Source organism: Rhamphochromis longiceps, linkage group LG14 (genome assembly GCF_057381845.1).
Source record: "Rhamphochromis longiceps isolate RC_006_pf linkage group LG14, R_longiceps_female_GT1.1, whole genome shotgun sequence".
NCBI classification, from domain to species: Eukaryota; Metazoa; Chordata; class Actinopteri; order Cichliformes; family Cichlidae; genus Rhamphochromis; species Rhamphochromis longiceps.
Window position 1 is genome coordinate 42,198,652 of NC_140570.1, and position 16,142 is coordinate 42,214,793.

The 16,142-nt window shown below is 39.5% G+C and overlaps 1 long non-coding RNA gene and 1 pseudogene across 1 annotated transcript; one reads left to right on the top strand and one right to left on the bottom strand.

The window, feature by feature from the left end:
- The window catches only part of LOC146654873 (polypeptide N-acetylgalactosaminyltransferase 17-like), a 29,678-nt pseudogene extending 15,966 nt beyond the window's left edge, over window positions 1-13,712 (bottom strand).
- Window positions 13,713-13,722: 10 nt separating this feature from the next.
- LOC146654875 (uncharacterized) lies at window positions 13,723-15,589 on the top strand. The gene is made up of 2 exons (XR_014907359.1): window positions 13,723-14,422; window positions 14,633-15,589. It is a non-coding gene; the product is annotated as an uncharacterized LOC146654875 (long non-coding RNA).
- The last annotated feature ends 553 nt before the right edge of the window (window positions 15,590-16,142 follow it).

A 16,142-nucleotide genomic window follows, 5' to 3' on the forward strand; every position in this document is an offset into this window, starting at 1 on the left:
TGGAAACATTAAAGCCGTAAAATGACTTTTTCAAACGGATAAAAACTATTGAACAACAGCAATGTTGAGCCTGTTCCAAAATTTGGATGTACATGTGTTGAAGGTGTGGGTCTTGTTGAATTATTAAACATACATTCTTTAATTTTTCGAGCCACAAAAACAACAACTTTTAATTTTCTTCTGCTTGAGTATCGGCCTCGGGTAGCTCTACTTATCATTGCTCAGTCAGTTGTCTGTTTGTGCTACTTTTTTAAGGAGCAGCGTATTATTGGTAAGGGTGACTTTATGTGTTTAGCTACTTAAGTGGAAGTACTGTGGATAGTTTTACCTTACATACATAGATCTACCAATACAGCTTCTGAGGTAACTGTTTACAAAATGTTATAATCTATTCAAAGGTTCTTTGCAATTTTACATTGATAAACATTATCCTTAACACATTTGGCCCACATAAAGTACTATGGCCATCACACTGTCATTTAGAATTGTTTAAATAACTCCTGTCTTAAGTCCTTCCATCAAAAAAAAAAAAAAAAAAAAAAAAAAACATGGTTCACTTTTACATCACAAAATGTTAGAAATATAAGTCGTTCATAACAAACTGAAAGGTTGGGAGTTTAAAAATCCAAACCGATGGAAGAATCAGAATCAGAATACTTTATTGATCCCTGGGGGAAATTATTTTTTGTTACAGTGCTCCATTATAAACCAACATTAAGACAAGACAGACAATACACTAACTAAGAATAGTACAATATATACATATATATACATACATACATACATACATACATAAGTCACTCATAAATAAATAGCTGGAAAAGAAACATGTGTAGCTGTAGCAGCAAACAGTGTGTTAAGTGGATGCGTTGTACAGGGAGATGGCCACAGGCAGGAAAGATTTCCTGTGTCGTTCAGTGGTGCTTTTCGGTAATCTCAGTCTCTCACTGAACGTGCTCCTGTGACTGACCAGCATGTCATGGAGTGGGTGGGAGGTGTTATCCAACATTGTCTTTATCTTGGACAGCATCCGCCTCTCCGACACCACCTTGAGGGTGTCCAGCTCCATCCCCACAACATTGCTGGCCTTACGGATCAGTTTATCGAGTCTGTTGGCATCTGCGACCCTCAGCCTGCTCCCCCAGCATGCAACAGCATAGAGGATCGCACTGGCCACAACAGACTCATAGAAAACTCATAGAAAATAGGAAGCAGAAGTAGAAGACTATAACGTCTCAGAGCACACGGTGTCTATTATTGTGTAGACATGTATAAATAAGAGCTTAATAAAGATGCTTAATTTCTTAAGAAATAAACAGGTGGAGTGATCTTTATCAAAAGTGGATGTTGCATCTCTGGCTAAACCACTGTACCCAAAAAAACTTTAAAAATCTACTGTGTGTGAGGCTGTGTAAGTAAAGCTTGCCCTTCACACCCGCGTGTAATAAACCATTTGTTGAGGGGTTGTGGATTTGGCACCTCAGCATTGTGAAAGTGGGGAAACATGTTTCTGGCTGTGCATAAGATTTCTGCTTACAACTTAGAATCTCAGTTCTAAATGAAATTCAGATGTTTTTTTTAAGTATGGCTAATGTATTATTTGACTTCTAAGACACACACACACACACACACACACACACACACACACACACACACACACACACACACACACACAAGAACAACACAGAGAAGAAGAAGAGGGGGTCGTTTTACTACGCATCATAAAAACGCAATCATTCATAACATGGACAGTGAGAAGTAAAACTCGTCGTCTTACCACATGTTATATTCTGTAAACTTAAAATAATCCGCAGAAATTAGAGTTTAGTGTTTTAATTCATCTATTAAAAAACACGAGTCAACATTACTGAAGTGACGCTTTAACGATGCGTCTTATCATCGTGTTTATGATGATAAAACATGTTCTCTCGTTAGTAGATGTCTGCGCTGTCACTTGTCACGAAAATGTTCAGAGCCAGGGTTCCTCTTTAATTACCATTGATCGTTAATAGGGTCACAAAAGATTTGTCGCATTATCCCCATAAACAAAATGCTTTTATAGAAATCATTGTGATACAAATATTTAGATTCTTGATTCACAATGTGCACGAACTCAAAATCTTTAGAGGTTCATATTTATAAAGTATCGCAAATAATACATTTATACCATTGTATGAGCTACACTTCTTGTAAAAACTGATTGAAAAAAGCTCCTGTCGTGACCTTCCTTCTGTGAGGACACACACACACACACACACACACACACACACACACACACACACACACACACACACACACACAGAGAGAGAGGGAGAGGGGGGGGGGGGGGGAGATCATTAGGATTGGAGGCGTTTTTTGGATTTTCACTTATTGTCGGCTTTACAGTCACATAAAATTCATTCCAATTTTTTGCCTTTGCTTCAATTAAGGTGTTTCTTTAAATCTACAGCAGCTCCCTTTTCAAAAGGTTTACTGACAACTGACAACGATCAATAGCAGCATACGTGGGGGGAAGAGTATGAGTCTTACGGTGACAGCGGGGCCGTGGGAGCCGGAGGGAGGGGTGAGGGTCCGCGCTAAATTTGCAAAGTTACTGATTTAAAAATTATATTTTTGAATTTTTAATTGCATGACAAACATACGATAGACTCTTGAGCATATTTATATAGCTAAATACACAACGGTATAACCGTGCTAAATAAAAGAGGTCCAAGTACCAAAGCACTCTAATGCAAGCCTCTAAACTGCATGTTGATAAGTACGTGAAGCGTACCTCTACAGCTGAAAACAGATTGTATCCATACTTTGAGGATCTGCTGAATTGTTTTTTTTTTTTGATGAACTGCAGATGATGATGAATTCCTCTTTATTGTAGAAACAGTCCCTAAGCTGTTGTTGCTCATACTTACCGAGTTCCCTAGCTACTTCCTTACTATGTCAGTAAACCTTTTGAAAAGGGAGCTGCTGTAGATTTAAAGAAACACCTTAATTGAAGCAAAGGCAAAAAATTGGAATGAATTTTATGTGACTGTAAAGCCGACAATAAGTGAAAATCCAATCACAGAAGGAAGGTCACGACAGTATCAGTAAATATGAACCTCTAAAGATTTTGAGTTCGTGCACATTGTGAATCAAGAATCTAAATATTTGTATCACAATGATTTCTATAAAAGCATTTTGTTTATGGGGATAATGCGACAAATCTTTTGTGACCCTATTAACGATCAATGGTAATTAAAGAGGAACCCTGGCTCTGAACATTTTCGTGACAAGTGACAGCGCAGACATCTACTAACGAGAGAACATGTTTTATCATCATAAACACGATGATAAGACGCATCGTTAAAGCGTCACTTCAGTAATGTTGACTCGTGTTTTTTAATAGATGAATTAAAACACTAAACTCTAATTTCTGCGGATTATTTTAAGTTTACAGAATATAACATGTGGTAAGACGACGAGTTTTACTTCTCACTGTCCATGTTATGAATGATTGCGTTTTTATGATGCGTAGTAAAACGACCCCCTCTTCTTCTTCTCTGTGTTGTTCTTGTGTGTGTGTGTGTGTGTGTGTGTGTGTGTGTGTGTGTGTGTGTCTTAGAAGTCAAATAATACATTAGCCATACTTAAAAAAAACATCTGAATTTCATTTAGAACTGAGATTCTAAGTTGTAAGAAGAAATCTTATGCACAGCCAGAAACATGTTTCCCCACTTTCACAATGCTGAGGTGCCAAATCCACAACCCCCCAACAAATGGTTTATTACACGCGGGTGTGAAGGGCAAGCTTTACTTACACAGCCTCACACACAGTAGATTTTTAAAGTTTTTTTGGGTACAGTGGTTTAGCCACAGATGCAACATCCACTTTTGATAAAGATCACTCCACCTGTTTATTTCTTAAGAAATTAAGCATCTTTATTAAGCTCTTATTTATACATGTCTACACAATAATAGACACCGTGTGCTCTGAGACGTTATAGTCTTCTACTTCTGCTTCCTATTTTCTATGAGTTTTCTATGAGTCTGTTGTGGCCAGTGCGATCCTCTATGCTGTTGCATGCTGGGGGAGCAGGCTGAGGGTCGCAGATGCCAACAGACTCGATAAACTGATCCGTAAGGCCAGCAATGTTGTGGGGATGGAGCTGGACACCCTCAAGGTGGTGTCGGAGAGGCGGATGCTGTCCAAGATAAAGACAATGTTGGATAACACCTCCCACCCACTCCATGACATGCTGGTCAGTCACAGGAGCACGTTCAGTGAGAGACTGAGATTACCGAAAAGCACCACTGAACGACACAGGAAATCTTTCCTGCCTGTGGCCATCTCCCTGTACAACGCATCCACTTAACACACTGTTTGCTGCTACAGCTACACATGTTTCTTTTCCAGCTATTTATTTATGAGTGACTTATGTATGTATGTATGTATGTATGTATATATATGTATATATTGTACTATTCTTAGTTAGTGTATTGTCTGTCTTGTCTTAATGTTGGTTTATAATGGAGCACTGTAACAAAAAATAATTTCCCCCAGGGATCAATAAAGTATTCTGATTCTGATTCTTCCATCGGTTTGGATTTTTAAACTCCCAACCTTTCAGTTTGTTATGAACGACTTATATTTCTAACATTTTGTGATGTAAAAGTGAACCATGTTTTTTTTTTTTTTTTTTTTTTTTTTTTGATGGAAGGACTTAAGACAGGAGTTATTTAAACAATTCTAAATGACAGTGTGATGGCCATAGTACTTTATGTGGGCCAAATGTGTTAAGGATAATGTTTATCAATGTAAAATTGCAAAGAACCTTTGAATAGATTATAACATTTTGTAAACAGTTACCTCAGAAGCTGTATTGGTAGATCTATGTATGTAAGGTAAAACTATCCACAGTACTTCCACTTAAGTAGCTAAACACATAAAGTCACCCTTACCAATAATACGCTGCTCCTTAAAAAAGTAGCACAAACAGACAACTGACTGAGCAATGATAAGTAGAGCTACCCGAGGCCGATACTCAAGCAGAAGAAAATTAAAAGTTGTTGTTTTTGTGGCTCGAAAAATTAAAGAATGTATGTTTAATAATTCAACAAGACCCACACCTTCAACACATGTACATCCAAATTTTGGAACAGGCTCAACATTGCTGTTGTTCAATAGTTTTTATCCGTTTGAAAAAGTCATTTTACGGCTTTAATGTTTCCAGCTGATAAGGAGAATGAGTGCGTTTCAAATGAGCGTCCGAAGGCTTTAAACATCTGCTTAGTCTGTAACGACAGTATCAAACTACAGAGCATTGTTTTTACTAAAATTCAACATTTTCAGATGAAAATTTGGCTACTTTTTTTTTTTACTGTAACACCCACCTCAACGCCGTTGTTAGGATACTCTTGGTGATCACATTTTTTCATATTTATGCTTCTGGCACTGAGGGTATCTAATACGCATGTTGTCGCTGTGTTTTGTACTACCAGCTGTGAGGGCTCTGCTTTTGCTTTGAGCAGTCTGTTTTTATTTTGTCTCGTGAGTGTGTGTTTTTCAAACGAGATCCTCGTCAGTTTGATTTTGTTACCACAAACTTTGTGTGAAGTTCACAACAGAGGTAAAGAGATTTAAACACCCCAGTTTAAGGAGGCAGGCAGGGGTTGGACCACCTGCACAGGACAGGTGAAGCGGAGAGTGTCCGGGGAGATGTGCAGCAGAAGCAGAGGGAACATTTTACTAGATGATAAATGGCAGATTTAGATGATTAAGGATTTGTTGACAAGATTAAAAGACACGTCCGTCAGAGTTCAACAACATTACAGTTTGATTAAATAAAACTTTTTTAAACTACACAAGGGTCATTTTCTCCTCTGATAGTAATCATATTAAACATGTCAAGAAAGAAAGAGTATAAAGAAAATAGTAAATGTGTGTCTAATTAAACTCTTCCTGTGAGCCTTACATCATCCTTTAATATGTTTGGTGTTACAAACTTGAAGAAGCACAGAAAAGATCATCAGACATTAATCTAATCAGTTTTCAGCCTTCATTCGTATTGAAAAGTTGAAATCTTCCCTGCTAGACCCAAGTGCAGCGTTTAACACCGTCGGCCATAACATTTTATTACAGCTATTATTAAATGGAGAGTGCTCTTCACACACTGAGGTTAATTATGAAGCTCCACAGGCTTCTGTGCAAAGACCAGTTCTGTTTACATTATACGTGCTTTAGAAGGCATAGCATAGCACAGGTCAGCTCAGCAACATCTCGACTTTGGCTTGTTTTTTCTGGTTAACGTAATTTAGAATTAAAGTTTAGTGTTCTTAGCATTTAGGATGGCCGTGGCGAGTAACTCAAGTGCTGTAAACATTTCATCAAAAGTTATCTGAGTTGGAAGGGTGGCTGTTAATAAGCCATTCTTAAGGAAGGAGAACAGAGAAAAATAAGGCTGAGGTGTGCCAAATTACACAAGAAATTGACTGGAAAAAGAAATCAGCTGTAATATGTCTTATGGAGTAATGAATCCAAATTTGAAATATGCATGGAAGAGGTCCGAAGAGAGATACAACAGTGAATGTCTATAGCCGTCTTTAACACAGCGTGGATACTCTACCGTGCTTTGAGGCTGGATTTCAGCCAGTGTTGTTGGAGCTCTTATCCAAATTAATCAAATTATGAATGTAGAAAAGTTCCACCAGATTTTGATCGACCATGTAATACCAAGTAATGTCTGATTGGCAGCAACTTTCAGTACGACAATGATCGCAAACATACTGCCATTGTAGTCAAAGTATGCCTGGATGAAACAACGCATCAGTCATGGATTGATCTCTCCAGGGTTCGAACCTCAAGATAATCGAAGCAGTGTGGGATCATCTTGACAGAAAACAAAACAAAAGGCATCCAGCATCCAAAGAAGAGTCTCGGATGTCTTTCAAGAAGCCTGCAGAACTAAGAAATTACAAGAAAGCTTACCTATTAGAGTTTAAGCTGCGTTGAAGAATGAAAGGCAGCTTTAACTGAACAAAAGGGTAAAAAAATCCCACATTGACGGCTAACTCAAGAGACAAAAAGCATTAGAACTCAAGTCATTACCGTACTTAAGGATAAATAAGTTAATTAATTACATTAATGCATAAGCAGAAAATAACCTACAGTAACTGCTTTGCGATATGGAAGTGCAAAAGACAACTGAAAGGGAGGATAGTTTCTATTAAGGGACAGAGGAACGATAAGAAACGATAAGAAATCAAGGAGTGTGGTGTAGATAAGTGAGGAAATCCGATCATTACTACAAATTTAGTTGAAATTTAAATATTTTAACTATGGTGTGTGAGGTGGGCCCCTGGGTGCCTCCTGTGAGGGCTGTCTGTTTTCCACATTCTGCAACGGTAAAATACGACTTAGAGGCGGATATTTGTTTTACCAAATGGACAATTGCTGTTGACAAAACTCGCCTCATGGTTGACTCTGAGAAAAAAACTCTTTCCCACAGAGGGGAATAAACGTATTCGAATATGAGCTTTTTTCCACTAAGGCTTATTTTATGGGGAGATGTACGAAATTATTTACCGGGTTACAAGCAATGATAATATCGGCTGTTGACTCCTCATTTTCATTTTCTGTCTATTGAGAAAACCCAGTGTAAAAGTAGCTAAAAGTAATGAAGAAAAAAACTTTGGTCTGACAAGGAGCAGGCTGCGCAAAACCTACCTTATAGATGTTTTAATAATAATAATATTGTTTTGGGGGGCGCGTTATAGGTTATAAGCATTGAGAAAAAACTGATATCTGATATCTCACTCCTCCTTGACCCGCGGTGTGTGTGTGTGTGTGTGTGTGTGTGTGTGTGTGTGTGTGTGTGTGTGTGTGTGTGTGTGAAACAAGATCGCCTGTCACGGCAATTATGGTTTGTTTTTTCAGTCCCTTGTAAAAGGGATTCTCAAAAGGAAAAGTAGTATTCAAAGAAAAGTATTCACTAAGGGATATTTATTCATTTTTACACATACGGGGTAGGCAGCCTGTAGGTTACAAGCGGATAGAAAGTTCTTCTTTTCATCACAAGCTATGGTGTAGCCTAAAAATGCAATTTGTTGCTAGGCAGATCATCTTAAAGGTTTTTTTTACTGCGTCTGTATTATAGGAAAATAAAATACTATTGAAATCTCTACAGGAAGTCACTCTTTATTCCCATTAAGAAATACAGAGAAAATCGTCATAATATTGAAACAGAATTCAGACTATGAGTTTGCGGAAAACTAGCTGCCGCTCTGTCTCTCTATACAGCACAAAATCAGCTGCTGCATCACCGCTGTGCTTCAGGAACCAAACCCCTCCCCTCATGTATATGGAACATGACGCATCAGGTCTGAAAATGACTAGACAATTCCGGAGTATTTCCGGAAGTGTCATAAGGTCCGGATCGAGGCCTTCCTTAGTAAATATGCTGTAATTGAATATGGCATATTCAAAGCCTTCTTCTTTGGGAGAGCAGATCTCATCGGACACAGGAGAGCTGCTGGGCTGCAGAATGAAATCCATCTTGTGTGTCTGAGGCTTAGAAATTGTGAACTCCTCCTCTCTGCTTTTATTCTCCTCCCTCTAAAAACTTTTTTCTTTTTTTTTCCCAACAACAGATGGCGCGCTTCCGGAGGTTTACCCCCCCTCCCTTCTCAGGATGCAATTCGACACGCTTAGCGACAGATGGCGCGCTTCCGGGGTTCGCCCCCCCTTCTCCGGATGTCGGGGGGTTCCCGCCCCCCCCCCTTCTCCGGATGCAATTCGTCACGGTCATTACTCGCTTCCGGGGGGGAGGGGGGAGGTCAAAAGGTCATGATTAGGGCCATCAATCACTTTGGATTAAATTTTGTCATAAACCGTATGGGAGTATCTCTCTATAAGTTATTCCAATGTTCATACATTTGGCAAAGATATGTTTTTTTCCAGATTTAATTTTGAGTACATGTCATTTTTGTTTTTGAATGCTGTGTTTCACTTTAATTTACACTAAAATAAGCCTTTTTCCAAATACCAAAAATTCACTCCTGACTGTTAATAACACCGTGCTTCCCGCTAGATGATAGGACCCACTCACCATGATGGGGTGAACTCCACATGGGCATCAAAAAATCCTGTCACCTCAGCAGTGGCTACCTTCCAACCCTCGATCCTGGCCCTGATCAATCCCTCTCTCTTTTGGTTCCTTACAATCTTCACCAGGCCGGGATAGCGTTTGTTCACATACTCCTCCAGTGGACCTTTCAGTTGCTCTACAGTTCAGAAAATGAAGATAACACATCAAACAAAACAAGTCAGAAATGCTTATAAAGACTGATCTTTAGTTGATCTTTGAATCTGCAGTTTAGCTTATAATCTGCACATCTATCCTTGAACAGTCTGCCAGCTGGAGTTTTCCAGTATTTGATCTGATGTCAGGACTAATAAAGCCTGAAAAGAATATATCACCATTGCAGCTAAGTTGGCGAGTTTAAGAAGAATCCCTACATGCTAAAGAAAGTGCTTGTATTTTTTTCTTAGCTTCTCTAACATCAGATCCATTGCAGCCCTCTTTACTGAAGAAAGGAGGAAAAAAAGAAAAATGCTGTTCCAGAGTCCCCTCTGGCAGCAACAATCAAAGCCTGACACATTATGCCTAGCTTGCATAATTATTTTCATGCAATCACAATAATTGGAATTCATGTCGATAAATATGAAAGGACAGCAGAGTGAGCTTAAGCAACCATTCCCAGTATGACAACTCTTTTGTCTCACTTCTCTCACTGGCAGCCTGCACTCCTTTATAAACCTCACATCAAGCCTTAGTATTGGTTGTGTGAAACAACATGATAAGAACACAAAGGGCAACCCACTAAGCACTAAATGGTAAATGGCCTGCATTTGTATAGCGCTTTTCTAGTCCCTAAGGACCCCAAAGCGCTTCACACTACATAATAAGTATTTGGTCAATAACAAAAATACAACTCAATACTTTGTAACATAACCTTTGTTGGCAATAACAGAGGTCAAACGTTTACTATAGGTCTTTACCAGGTTTGCACACACAGTAGCTGGTATTTTGGCCCATTCCTCCATGCAGATCTTCTCGAGAGCAGTGATGTTTTGGGGCTGTCGCCGAGCAACACGGACTTTCAACTCCCGCCACAGATTTTCTATGGGGTTGAGGTCTGGAGACTGGCTAGGCCACTCCAGGACTTTCAAATGCTTCTTACGGAGCCACTCCTTTGTTGCCCGGGTGGTGTGTTTTGGATCATTGTCATGTTGGAAGACCCAGCCTCGTTTCATCTTCAAAGTTCTCACTGATGGAAGGAGGTTTTGGCTCAAAATCTCACGATACATGGCCCCATTCATTCTGTCCTTAACACGGATCAGTCGTCCTGTCCCCTTGGCAGAAAAACAGCCCCATAGCATGATGTTTCCACCCCCATGCTTCACAGTAGGTATGGTGTTCTTGGGATGCAACTCAGTATTCTTCTTCCTCCAAACACAACGAGTTGAGTTTATACCAAAAAGTTCTACTTTGGTTTCATCTGACCACATGACATTCTCCCAATCCTCTGCTGTATCATCCATGTGCTCTCTGGCAAACTTCAGACGGGCCTGGACATGCACTGGCTTCAGCAGCGGAACACGTCTGGCACTGCGGGATTTGATTCCCTGCCGTTGTAGTGTGTTACTGATGGTGACCTTTGTTACTTTGGTCCCAGCTCTCTGCAGGTCATTCACCAGGTCCCCCCGTGTGGTTCTGGGATCTTTGCTCACCGTTCTCATGATCATTTTGACCCCACGGGATGAGATCTTGCGTGGAGCCCCAGATCGAGGGAGATTATCAGTGGTCTTGTATGTCTTCCATTTTCTGATGATTGCTCCCACAGTTGATTTTTGCACACCAAGCAAATACTTATTTTCCACCCTGATTTACGAATAAATTCTTTACAAATCCAACCATGTGAATTCATGGATTTTTTTTTCACATTCTGTCTCTCACAGTTGAAGTGTACCTCTGGTGCAAATTACTGACCTCTGTCATCATTTTAGGTGGAGGAACTTGCACAATCGGTGGTTGACTAAATACTTTTTTGCCCCACTGTACCTATGAAAATATACTCACTGTATATATATATATAATCAAAGCATTTCTTTAGCAAAGTGCACATACTAGCCCTTTTTAAGTTCATTGACATATGTGCACTCAAACAGGCCCAATGAGATTGAGGGTTATACCCCAATTATTTGTGTTAGGTTTGTAAGCTTTTCCAAATGAATACAGAAAATCAGCAAAACCACCATAAAGAAAGCTTATTTAAATAAAGCTGATATTGGGAGAACAAAGCCCAAGGGGTGGAAAATGAGTAAAAAACCTGTGAAGCAGAGAATAACATGAGGGACTGTTGCAGAGCGCATGAGTGAAACAAGCTCACAGATGAGCTGACAAAGATTGGCAGAAATCACTTTAGAGCAGCCGGGTAATAAGGAACAGGTGAACATAGAGTGGAGCAGATAATTACGAGCAAAAACCCAAACAAATACTTTCAGACAATCCTAAAGCTCTTATTTAGTTGCATAGAGCCATGTGTGAACATTTTGTCTTTACATTTTGCTTCCAAGGAACCGAACTGTCTTTTAATTCTGTAATTTATTTCACGTTCTTCAGGCTTTCTGAAGCTCCTTCAAATTTTTCTTTGGACATCATTTTATTATAATTTTCAGTGCAGTCCTTTATTTGTTTGTTCCTATGAATCATTCACACATAATAAAGGCACCTAACTCAAGGGACAAATTCGTTACTGGCACATTACCAGCAGCTTGTCACAAATACACAATTTGTTTCCTGCACAAAAAATGACAACGATAACACACCAGCAAGGTGATTACCAAAGAGCTATTAGCCAAAAACTTGACATATGTCAAGAAACTAAACAAGTAGAGGACAAAAGAACTGGCAGCTTAAATAAAAACATCTACAGCAGACGAACAGAATTTGAAAGTTGTGTCCTTAAGAAATAACACAAAACTGACACACAACCTGAGAGATGCATCTGGCATCTTATGTTTGCAAGTTTCAGTAAACTGCTGCATCTATTTCCCATTTTCCTAGCAAAATACAAAGACATGATGGCTTATTAGCTCATCCTATCCTAAATAACCACTAATGTATGCCAACTATTGTCACTGCTACACTATCAAAAGCTGAAAACAAACATAAAAAACATACAAATTCATCACCACAACAACACAGTTGATAAATAAAGAAATACAGAAGCACACATGCAAATAGAGAGATGACATAAAAGTTCTCACTCAGCTCCCTGCGGTGCTGTTTTAAGCTCCAACTCACTCTAAACAACACCAACGGGGGTCTACTGCTTCCTGAGCATCAACGACCGCGCCACCTTTTTAAGATAAGATAAGATAAGATAAGATAAGATAAGATAAGATAACCTTTATTAGTCCCACACGTGGGAAATTTGTTTTGTCACAGCAGGAAGAGGACAGTGCAAAGGTTATTCACTAGTTTCAGTTTTATAATAATATAAAACTTAATTATATAATTATATTCAGGTTACATGACACTTATTGTATAAGATAATTATTTCTGGGATGCTGAATGACAATTTGATGTGTATTTTGTTGCTTTCAGTAGAAATCCTGCTGATGACTCAGTGGATTTTAGATGGAAATTCTGTGTTTCACTCACTATAAACCATCTTCTAATCAGAGGGCGAAAAAGCCACTCTTCTTATTTGGTATTAGCTGAAGAAAATATTTAATCTATACTGACCGTCATCGCTGTTGTCGTCCACCAGGATGACCTCCTTGAGCAAGTGTGTGATTGACAGCTGAGTGGACTGAGCGCAGGATCACCGACAGAGCCTCGTTGACGAAGATGAAGATGAGGGAGATTTGGGGAAGGTCTCTTGAGTAGCTGACCTTTCTACATCTGTAGAAAGACACGACACAACACCTGTAAACTACTTGCATTAAGTAATACGAGGTGCCAGTGGAGCACTAGAGTGATGGTTTGGGAAAAGTAGTCTACAAAGTTATACAATTAAAAAGACAATCATGATTTTGTATTGATGAGCCCATTTACCATGATTTCTAACATTTCTGATCAATTGAATGTTGTATTAAATAACAAGGAATATGCCTTTCTTTTTAAAAAATGAGGACATTTCTCAGTGAACCTTAATTTTTGAGTGCTCGCATATTTAATTTTGAATTTGTAAAAAAGACTAAACTACCTCCATAGAGCTGCTGACGTCTTGTTCAATGGGGCTGAAAGGCAGAGCAAGTGCTGCTTCCTGTTCAACTATAATCACAAGGATTTATTTTCCACATTGGCCTTTTAACTGCATGTGCTGTTTCAGATAGAAACCCTATTTTAAACTTGTTTTGTTTAAACAGCTCTAATGAAGCGGAAAGCGGCAGGGTGAGGCTTTGGCTCTAAGTTTAGCACATGTGGGAAAGGAAGGGGCTTCTTTTATTGTCTCCTTTTCACGTCTTTTTTTCTTTTATCGATTATCTTATTTCCTCTGTGAAATAATAGCTAATTAGAAGTTATTCTATAACAAATCCAGTGTTTTCAATTCACGAGGTTGGAGAACACTTTTTTAGGGTTTTTGGCAGGAAACCATTAGAAAACAGAAGGCAACATTAACAAGATTAACCACGAAGAACTGGGACATTTGTCACCTTTTTTCTCCTTCTGATACAATATTGCAAAAGTCTTGAGGCATCCTCATTTCGTTATATTCTGCTGGGAAAATGGGAAATAGGCAGAGCAATTCACTGAAACGTGCAAACATAAATGGAAATACAGTACATAAGGCAAAAATGTACTTGAAAGTCAATATTTGGTATGGCCACCTTTACTATCGAACATAGCCTGGACTCTCTCTTTCCGGAACACACTGCTTTAATAAATGTTGAGGTCTGGGCTCTGGGGAGGCCAATCCATGACTGATCTAGGTATACGTTTACTGCATTCACCGTGTGTTTGGGATCATTGTCGTAATGAATAAAAATATGCCTTTTCCAACTAGATGCTTTTCAGCTGGGACTGCATGATTAATGAAAATCTTAATATCTGGTTCATATTTCCATCAGCTTTCTCAAGATTCCCAACACCACTGGCAGAGCCTTCATCGTGTTTTACAGATGGATGTAAACACCCTCTGTTGGAGTCATATCAACAATTATTTGAACCAAAAATGTCAAATATGAATTCATAATGCTGTAAGACCTGTTGCCACTGATATAGTCCAGTTCTCGTGTAATTTACCATACCTCAGCCTTTTCTCCCTGTTTCTCTTCACTAAAAATGGCTTCCTGACAGCCTTCCACTGAGACCGTTTCTGATGAGGCTTCAGCAAACAGCAGATGGATCCATTAAAGGGCCAGTGCATCTCTCAGGTACTTCAAGTCTTTGCTTTTCTTTATATTTTTCTACATCTTAAGGACATGATTTCCAGATACAGTTCATCTGCTGTACAGAGTTATTTAGTCCTGCTACTTTTCCGGTTTCCTCAATTTTTTTAAGGACTCACAGCACGCCAGATTTTTGGGAACCACCTAGTTGGTTCAAAATGTTATTTTTACCTATCAGATTTTGTTATCTTTTAGATTCTTAAAGTGCTATGCTGTGGTGTGCTGGGGGAGCAGCACAGCAAAGAAGGACTCATCCAGGCTGGAAAAACTGATCAGGAAGGCTAGCTCTGTGGTCGGCATGAAGCTGGACACCCTGGTGACAGTGGCAGAGAAAAGGACACTAAAGAAACTGATGGACATTATGGACAATGCCAGGCATCCTCTGCACACGGCCATTAACAACCAGAAGAGTCTGTTCAGTGACAGGTTGCTTCTCCCCAAGACAAGAACTAACAGACTTAAAAACTCCTTTGTCCCACACGCCATCAGACTGTTTAACTCCTCTCTGGAGGGGAGAGGGAGGGGAAACAGGAGGACAAAGGAGGGGGGAACAACTAAGCTGTAGTGCCTCTTCACCTCACTGTGCAATACCTTTTGTGCAATACTTTTGTAAATAGTCAACAGTGCAATAGACCTCAATACTCGATACTTTGGGAGCCATAAACATCATTAGACCAGTGCACATATTGGTAAATGGACTGGTTCTTATATAGCGCTTTTCTACTCTTCTGAGCACTCAAAGCGCTTTACACAACTTGTGCATTCACCCATTCACACCCATTCGCACAAGCACATTGTTCTAGGTGCTTTCTAAGTAACATTCACACACATTCATACTCCGATGGATGCATCGGAGAGCAATTTGGGGTTAATATCTTGCCCAAGGATATTTGGCATGCAGACTGGGGGAAGCCAGGAATCGAACCACCAATCTTCCGATCAGCAGATGACCTGCTCTACCGCCTGAGCTACAGCCACCCCCTTATTGTCTCTATTGTGCTCTGTCTTGGTTGTTGAGTTGACTAATGTGGAAATAAAATTTATCCAGCAGTAAACCTGAGTTTGCGGTGAGGGAAGCATCTTGTACAGTACAGCACTTTCCAGCAGGAACTTCGATAGAATGTAAAATAAAACATTTTGTGTATTTTAAAATGACATTCAGTGTGTTTTTGTTGTTGCTGCACTAATCAACCACTTACTACTAACTGCAATGGTAGTTTATTGGATTGGAAAGTGTGGCGATGCTCGCCACCTGGTCTCCCTTCTTGCTTGTTGGTGTGGGCAGGTCTCATTTGTAGGTGCTGAAGAGCTGCTGTGGCTCATTTCCATCAGTGGCACTGGCAATACCTGGGCTCATTCTGTCAGTGAGGTAGTTGAAAAACCCCAGTTGGGTAAAGCGTTTGGGGGTTTTTGTTAACAGACATGCTTATCTATTTAGTTGGTGTTATTTTTTTCAGCTAAATTTTTTAGTGCAATTAGCACTTTCAGCATCAATCCATAGCAATGTGTTGTATTTTTCACATTGTCTGTGTGTAAAATACATATGTAAGCATAGATTACACAAAGGATCCTGCACGCCAAGCTGGATACAAATAGAAATCCCTGGAAACAATTCTTTCTGCGCTTAAGAGCAGCTTCCTATTGCAACGCTGGAGGATTTGTCACCATTACTGGATACGCTGCAGAAGCACAGCAAAGCAGTGAC